We start from the raw sequence: 8,363 nt of genomic DNA on the forward strand, positions 1-8,363 counted from the left end.
AGACTCTGGTAGGTTGCTGTGGTTTCCAAACTTCCTGATACTATAACGTAGCCTAGGTCGACCCAGTGTATTTCTACATTGGATGTAGATTGTGTCATCTCTGTAAGATGGATTGGTTTCCTTTAGTGGGAAGTGACATTTATATGACATAATTTTAGTTCTAAAATTGTGGCTCCATTGTATTATAGGACGAACCATGAAGTACTTCACTTTTCCCCTTGTTCACATTCACTTTGCTTACAGTTTTATGGATCCTATTCCCTCTGGAGCCACACCGGAGACAGGATAAAATTGTCCACAAGGCTCTTGATGGCCCTTCCTTATCAGCAGGAACGATAAGACTGAAAACTGAGACGCGCGGAGCTGTAATTTGTAGTAGAAACTCTGACAGCCCAATGTTGTCAAGGACTAGCACACAGTGTTGCTTCTCCAGGAGGATAGAGTCGCTCCTTTGCCCCCATGGAGAGCTTGCTTAGAAGCCTGAAGATGATATCCGCTCTCCATTGGAGAAAAGTTTGCTTTCCACTCTCTCGGGGACTTGAGCGGAGGTCCATTTTCTCTTTGTCTTTTCTGGCTGTGCATCTGGCAGAAGAAGCCTGCTGGCTCTCCAAGTCATCTAGTAGCTTGGACCTCTCATGTGCTCTGTACAGCTCTGGATGGAGGCGCAGCTGTGTGCCATATTGGCAGTACATTTTATGCTCACAGAGGGCATTCTAGCCTTCTTGATTCTATATTTTATTTCTTGGCCAACCACTGGCCAGTGTGAAATGGAGGACACAAAATTTATTGAGAGTTTTCAGCTCCATAACTACCAATAACCATTCCTGGCTGGTGACAAAGTTCCCCAGATGCACCCTGCTATATAACCCTGATGTCCCAGCTCATTGTAAATCCCCCGCACTGTACCAACACTGCCAACTGTCCCTCTTTTAGCATCTACATAAAAGAGAAAGCTCCTGGTAACACTCTTATAGCTTATAATAAGGCTTATGGACTTTGCAGAAAAGAAACTTTTGTTGGAATATTATATATGTTACAGCAAAGTACATGTAAGTACGCAGCTTGCGGAGTTCTGCAAACCGAACACATTTATTTAATTTGCACTTGAATCAATAAATAGTATGTTATAAGCACCCTGGGAGCCTCTTTGTGTTCCTTTCAGTAAGTATCTGCCTTTTTGCCCCGAATGCTAACCGTTTCCTGATCACTAAATGCACAGATTAATTTTGTCTACTTTTTATAACTGGACATACACTGTGCACTCTTGCGTCTTTTAAGTGTTTGTGATATTTATAACCATATGTATAACTATAGATTTTAATAGTTGTATGGTGTTCTATCATATGTCTCTACCACAATGCATTTACCCTTTAAAAAAATAAATATCAAGTGGTTTCCAATTTAGGCTATTACAATTTTGGCAGCTCTCACCATTCTAGTACACACCTTTGCTGAACATAGACTTTTTTTTTCCTCTTGAGTATAGCCATGAGGGAGATATTTATTGTGTCAGAGTGTGCACTGTGTTTTGCTGTGTTAGATACCTGCAGATAGTTTTCCAGAGTGGTTTTTACAATCCCGCTCCCACCATGTGTATGTGAGGTGGGGATAAGATGCGTTGCTGCCTTGAGTCTTGAGCTTTCCTGTTTTCTCTTTTATCACGTGACTTTCGAGTTGCAAAGGGCTTCCATAACATTAAGACTACCTGATGTCAGCCTTTGAGTTCTGTTGGAAGTGTCACACATTGTTGGGGTAGGGTAGACTGATCTGAACAGCATCCAGGCTTGTTTTCATCCATGGTAGGAAAAGGATGGAGTGGATGCAGTCAGCGTTGTGTGCCATCAGACAGGAAAGACCAGCGATGCAGGGACCATGGAGGGTGGTTATTGTAGCTGCAGTGGGAGTAGAAGAGTGTGGCTATTATTGTATAAATGCTGTGGCAAACTATAAAAATGGTAGCAGAGAAATATCATTCATACTCCCGCTATGGTAATAAAGTAACAATACATTAGTTTCTGCATCCATAAGCATACCTAAATTTTATATGACTGGGGAGTTCATAGTCTAGACGAATTTCACATTGTGCTGGTTTTGGGTTAAATGTCTTATCTGACACACTCTTGCATTTTCTTTAAAAACTTCCTTCTTATATGTATTATTTATGAACCTACATATAATTTAGATTGCTTCAAATGTTTTACTATTATACACAGATCTGTAGAAAATAAATTCACCGTTTGTTTTTGCTTTTTTTTTTAAAAAAAAGATTAATTCAGGAGGCAAAATTCCTAAGAATATGACTTCTGAGTAGGAAATCATTATTTTTGACTCATGTTTTATACTACATCATTCTTTACAAGAGATTTTGTACAATTTACACCAGAGAAACCCCCTCAACTTTCTCAGAAACAGTAAGTGCAAGTGTTGACTTCCAGAAAAAAAAAAAAAGTTTTGTCAGGTTTGTTAGGTTCACGGTCAAAATATGTGAGAGACCATAGGAGTAAATCCTTACCACTTGCAGGATTTACTGGGATCATTCAGTTTTACTTATACTTATGATAGTCAATTATTAAAGAAACCTGAATTTGCATTGGTTGGAATATGGATAAATTGTAGTATATCTATATAATGGAATTTATGGAGCAATTAAGAGGAATTCTTGGTACTTACATGAGGACTGACTGGGTCATGGAATAATTGTGCTGAGTGAAGGATTTCAGATGAAAACGTAACACTCTGTGATTCCATGGTATAAACTATACAATGCAGTAAAACGTGGTGATAGAAAGCAGGACGGCGGTTGCCTTGGGGATATGGGATGGCAACAGAGGGAGGTGGAAATGGAAGATGGCAAAGGAGCACATGGGTACCTTTGGGTTTTCTGGATGTGCTTACTGTCTTGATCATGGTGATGATTTAGTGGGGACACATGTAAATCACTACTTACCACATTCTACACTGTAAATATGCAAGGTATATGTGCTATCAATTGTACCTCAGCCAAGCTGCTTTAAAACAAACTGTTTTGCTCAGTATTTCCAACAACGGGGAAACCAAAAAAGAATTAGCATTAATTCTTCAGTATAGAATGCAGTGGATTCAAGAAAGACACTTACATGGCCTATCATACCATATTGTTACAATGGCAGCAATTTGCACCCTTATTTTTCATATCCAAAAGAAAGATATGTTCAAATCTTACCATAGGAATCAATGTCCTTATTGGAAATGAAGACTTTTCAGACTACCAGATGGTGTGTGTGTGTGTGTGTGTGTGTGTGTGGTTAGAAGGAGAGATGAAGGGGGAAATGTGTGTAATGGAAGCAGCAGTTGGAGTGATATGGCTGGGAGCCATCGGAAACAACAATGGACAATTTTTCCCCAGAACCTTCAATGTTGTGATGCTGCAGAATTTAGACTTCAAAATCCTTTAGAAATAGGACAGATTAGATTTCTGTTGTCGGACACCAAATAAGTATTATGGTAGCCGCTAGAAACCGGTACATATAGCATATACCTTTGCTGATTAGTCTAGTCTAAATAAAGGTGATAATACCGAATGGTAAATACAAGGTTATACTGAGTACCAGACATCTACTAGATTGTTTTATGAAACTCTGCGTTCTCTCCTTGTTTTGATATCTGCTCTTCTGGAGTCTAATGCCACCCATATCTTTATATTAAAATACTAGTGCAGTGATTTTGAAATTATGATCTGTAGACCTTTGCGAGTCCCTGGGACCCTCCTGGTGGCTCCTTGAGGCCAAATGCATTCTCTTTTTATTTTTTCACTGCCCTGACATTTGCAGTGACAACATAAAGCCAAGACACACCAGACTGCGGACACCTGAGCACAAACCGGCAAACCCAGGAGCACTGCAAAGGGCGCTGGTAACTGGCTTAGTCCTGATCTTTATACTGTGGCAGAAAGCAAAGACAAGAGGAATGTCCCTTGAGAGTAACCTTGATGCTCCAGCAAAATGCTTAATCTGTTTAAATGTTGCTGCTTGAATGTGCATCTTTTCAAGTGTTCTGTGTGGTGGTGTGTGGTACAGGCAATGCATTTCCATCATTTACGAAAGCACAATGATGGCGTTTCTGTCATTCCCTCAGTTAGTCTGGACAGACAAACTCTGGTTAATGAATAGTATTCAGAAACTGGGTCTTTGGGAGATGTGCAACTTTGTATTTCGAAGCTTGATCTCTGAGATTCTGTGTGCGCGCGCGTTCATGTAGAGGTGAGAGAACAGCTTCCCTTGTTTGTGGAGATGGAATCCCTCATTGGCTGGGAGCTCATTGATTTCACTAGGGCGGATGGCCAATGAGCGCTAAGATCTACCTGTCTCCATTTGGGCGGTGTCTCCACATGGGCGGTGGAGCATTCAACTCATGTCTTCATGCTTATGCAGCAAGTGTATTACCAACTGAGCCACTGCCCCACCCTCAGAGTCTGTTTTTCTCAGTGAGAATGGTGTTTTCTCTAAGAGCTTATGCATAGGCGGGGTTCAGGGAGTAGTGAGACTTTGCTTAAGGGCATGGGCTGAGCATAAAGTACTGCAATCTTGTTTGAAAACCCAGGCCACCCTGATTTCCTGCCCCTACCCTTCCCGTTCACTGCACAGGACAGGTGGCCTTCCCCATTTCACACATCCCCCCCCTCCCCGCGAGAAAGAAGAAATGCCACAAAAGGAAGAAACGCCAGGTGGGAAAATCGACAAGTCAGACATTACACCGCCACTTAATCTTTATCTTGCCATTTTCACAATCTGAGCAACCAAGTGGAATCCATAAAGAAGACACTAAAACGTGGCCTAATAAAATCCATCTGACCAGGGATACAGGTGTCCATGTTTTCATCTTTGGCTTAGGTTTGCTTCATGTTAATGGCAGCTATTTCCCGGGCCCAGTACTCCCCTTGACAAAAGCTGGACTGAGTTGCCAAGTGAGGCGCGGTGCGAAGCTTCCGTGATTGAGGAATTCAGAATCTATCCAACAGAAAGCCTTGAGGGCTGAAAGAAACACCGAAGGAGAAACAGCTCAACATTGCGTCCAGATGAATGCCCGGAATAAATATTAACTTTTATTTCTGCAAATGTTCCCACTGTTTTATAGACTTCATTTCCCCCCATTTGTGAGTCTGCGATGTATTCAAGCTGCATTCTGGGCTGCTGCTCGTGATGATGGTCTCAGCGTGGGCTGGGTCAGTGTTTGTAGCTCAGCTGCCTGGTGCCAGAGTGAAGAGCCCCTCCGATGTGATTCCACCCTGGGCACTGAAGGATTTTCAAGATTTTCCTCTTAATATTTGGCTTCGCTTGATAATTCTAGAGCATGCTGGGAAATCTCAGCAAGGAGAAAAATTTAGGAACCACAGGGAAGCCTGCTCGGAAAGCTGTGGCTAAGTCTGAAGGCTTACGAGTATGACTACTAATGATTCTTGAATGTTCCGTTTCTCACAAGGTTTTTCTTCAGCATAAAGTGTGTAGGCTTGGGAGGGCAGAGGGCTTTTAGAAAAACTCAGCCATCCCCGGCACCACAAGCGAATGCCTGATTGAGCCATTTCCCATGAGAAAAAGCATTAGTCAAAAAGGTGCGCGGCACCATATGGCTCGGCTTGCAATTCTGAGTTTCAAAAGCAAGAGTTGGCAAAGGGCGGTATGCAATTTCTGCCTCACAACTTTTATCTTTGTCTTTCTCAGTTGTCAAGGGCTGACCTTGGCTTAGCAGATGCAGGACTGAAGGCTCTTTGCTGCTTCCCATGGTTGGAGAACGTGCCCAATTCTGACACAGCCAAAGAGGTGACTCAACCTCAAAGGCTTGAAGGTCTGCTTTGTGCAAAGCCGCAGCGCCCCTGCTTTCCTTTACAGCTTTATTCTTTTGTTTTTGCTTGACTATGTTGACCTTTTGCCTTTGAAATGTTTAGGCTGTATTCGCATTCTGTCTAGGTGGCCCAGGTCTGAGCTGTCCCTAGAGGGGCAGTCAAGGATTCAGGCACTATTTGCAATGAACCATGGGGGAAGAGCTCAGTTGGATCAGGATGCTGAGTGGCTTTGCTGAAAATGCAGTTGTGTGATGCTGTGGATGAGCCTGGCCTGGAAGGAATCCATCCAGAGGTGGTGTGCACACAGCATACACTTCTGTAAGCACCAGAAGCCTCCTGACTCTGTACCTGTGGAGTCTCATCCGTGTCAGTTAGGGTGAGCACACAATGCCTGGATGCAGGAAATAACCATGGCCCAATTCAGTTGAATTCAGTTCACTTCCTACTGAGGAAGACGTAAGAAGCTGGAACATAATTAACACTTATGATTTAGGTTATCCTCATTTTAAGTAAGAGGGAAAAGAATTGAAGGGGGTCGTTTATATAAGCCCATACAGTTCTTCTTGTCACATAATATCATATAAGTATACTACCTATAATATTATGTAAGTCCATACATGCCTTCCAAATTTAAAGACTTCGTTGATTTTTTTTGATTTATAATAAATATACTGAAACAATCTATGGATTTTGACACTCACAATTTGTTTTGTAAGTGACTACGGTGAACTGAATGAGAAATGTCTCCCATAGGCTCACACGTTTGAACACTTGGTCCCAGTTGGGTGGTGCTACTGAGGAGGCTAGACAGCCTTTAGGGGAAAGAGCCTTGTTGGCGGAAATCCAGGGATCAAGGTGGGATGTGGAGAGTTTAGTCTTACCTCACTTCCAGGTTTCTCTCTGCCTTGTGTTTGTGATTGAAGTTATGTTCTCTCATATTCGCTACTCGACCCCACTATTATACACTCTCCCTCTGGAACAATAAACCAAAATAAACCATTTCTTCCATAAGCTACAAGGATCATGGGGCTTCATCAGTGCTACAAAGAGTTTCTAATACAGTGACCCTTTCATTGATTTTCATTTGTTTGCATTAATTATACAAAATAATGGGTTTAATGGTGACATTTCCGTATGTGTATAGCCTGCTGTAATATGTTTTGGTTGCATTGCTCTCTCTTGTCCTCCCATTCCCCCTCTTTCCAGATGGTCTCTACTTTCATGTCCTATTTCAGAATATAGATTACTCATGAGAGATAACACGCAACATTTCTCTTTTTCTCTCTGGCTCATTTTGCTGAAGAGTAATGTTCCTTTCTGTGGCAAAGATTTGGCTCAGCCATTAAGAACATTGCTATTTTTTGCAGAGGACCTGAGTTCAGTTGCCAGTACCCACTGCAGACAGTTTACAACTACCTGTAACTCCAGTTCCAGGAGACCTGATGCCCCCTCTGGACATCATGGGTATTTACACACACACACACACACACACACACACACACACACACACCTACATACTCATATATAAACACACACAGACACACGAATAAGCATAAAATAACACTTTTTTTTTAAAAAAAAGGTAGAAAAAAACCACAAAACTAAATATAATCCTCATGCCCAGGTCAGGTGGCCTATCAATTCTGTGTGTCCTGTGACTTTTTGCCCCTCACAGGAAATTAAGTGAGGCGTATTATTCAATCAATTCTAGACTCGTGGAAACTGCAGGAAATGTTTCCGAAAGAAGTTTCTCTACCAAAGGGTACCGGCATGCACACATATGTAAAAGACATGTATAATTCCATTTAATGAAGAATAAATTGAAATAAAATCATGTGATAATTGTCCCAAGTTAGATGCTCAAATCTTATGTCTACACTGCAGCACATAAGTCTGACTTAGAGAGAAAATGTGACCACTCTTCTCACATGGTTGCTATGCATTCCCATTTTTTAAAGATTTATTTACTTATATGAATTCTCTATCTGCATGTACATCTTTATGTCAGAAGACAGCATCAGATCCCTCTATAGATGATTGTGAGCCTCCATGTGGTTGCTGGGAATAGAACTCAGGACCTCTGGAAGAGCAACCAATGATCTTTAACCCCCAACCATCTCTCCAGCCCCTACAAATTCCCAATCTTGATAGAAAGTCTTGTCCACAGACAGATGGATGCTACATCGTTTCTTTTACTATTGTAATTTAAGGAAACTTTTGTCTTTACCTCAACAAAGGAAGAATGTCTATTTTTCGATACTATCAAATCCTCATAACACCTATGGATATTATGACAGAGAATAAACACAGAATGGGTGCACATGCCTGCACTTTGTATAGCCAGCTGTGGCAGATGTGGCAGACTGACTGATGGAGGAGTGTGATGTGTGTACCAGCCCCACTCCTGTCTACGTGACACTGAGTTTGTCAGGCTGGCCATGCGGGAGGTCTGGACAAGGTGTAAGTTCTATTTGTCAAGTTCGATTTCTAGTGACAGAGGAGCTGAGACCCCCACCCCCACTCTGTTTCCAGTGTAGAAGAAGCC

This window comes from Myodes glareolus, chromosome 12, assembly GCF_982192425.1.
Source record: "Myodes glareolus chromosome 12, mMyoGla1.1, whole genome shotgun sequence".
Classification (NCBI taxonomy): domain Eukaryota; kingdom Metazoa; phylum Chordata; class Mammalia; order Rodentia; family Cricetidae; genus Myodes; species Myodes glareolus.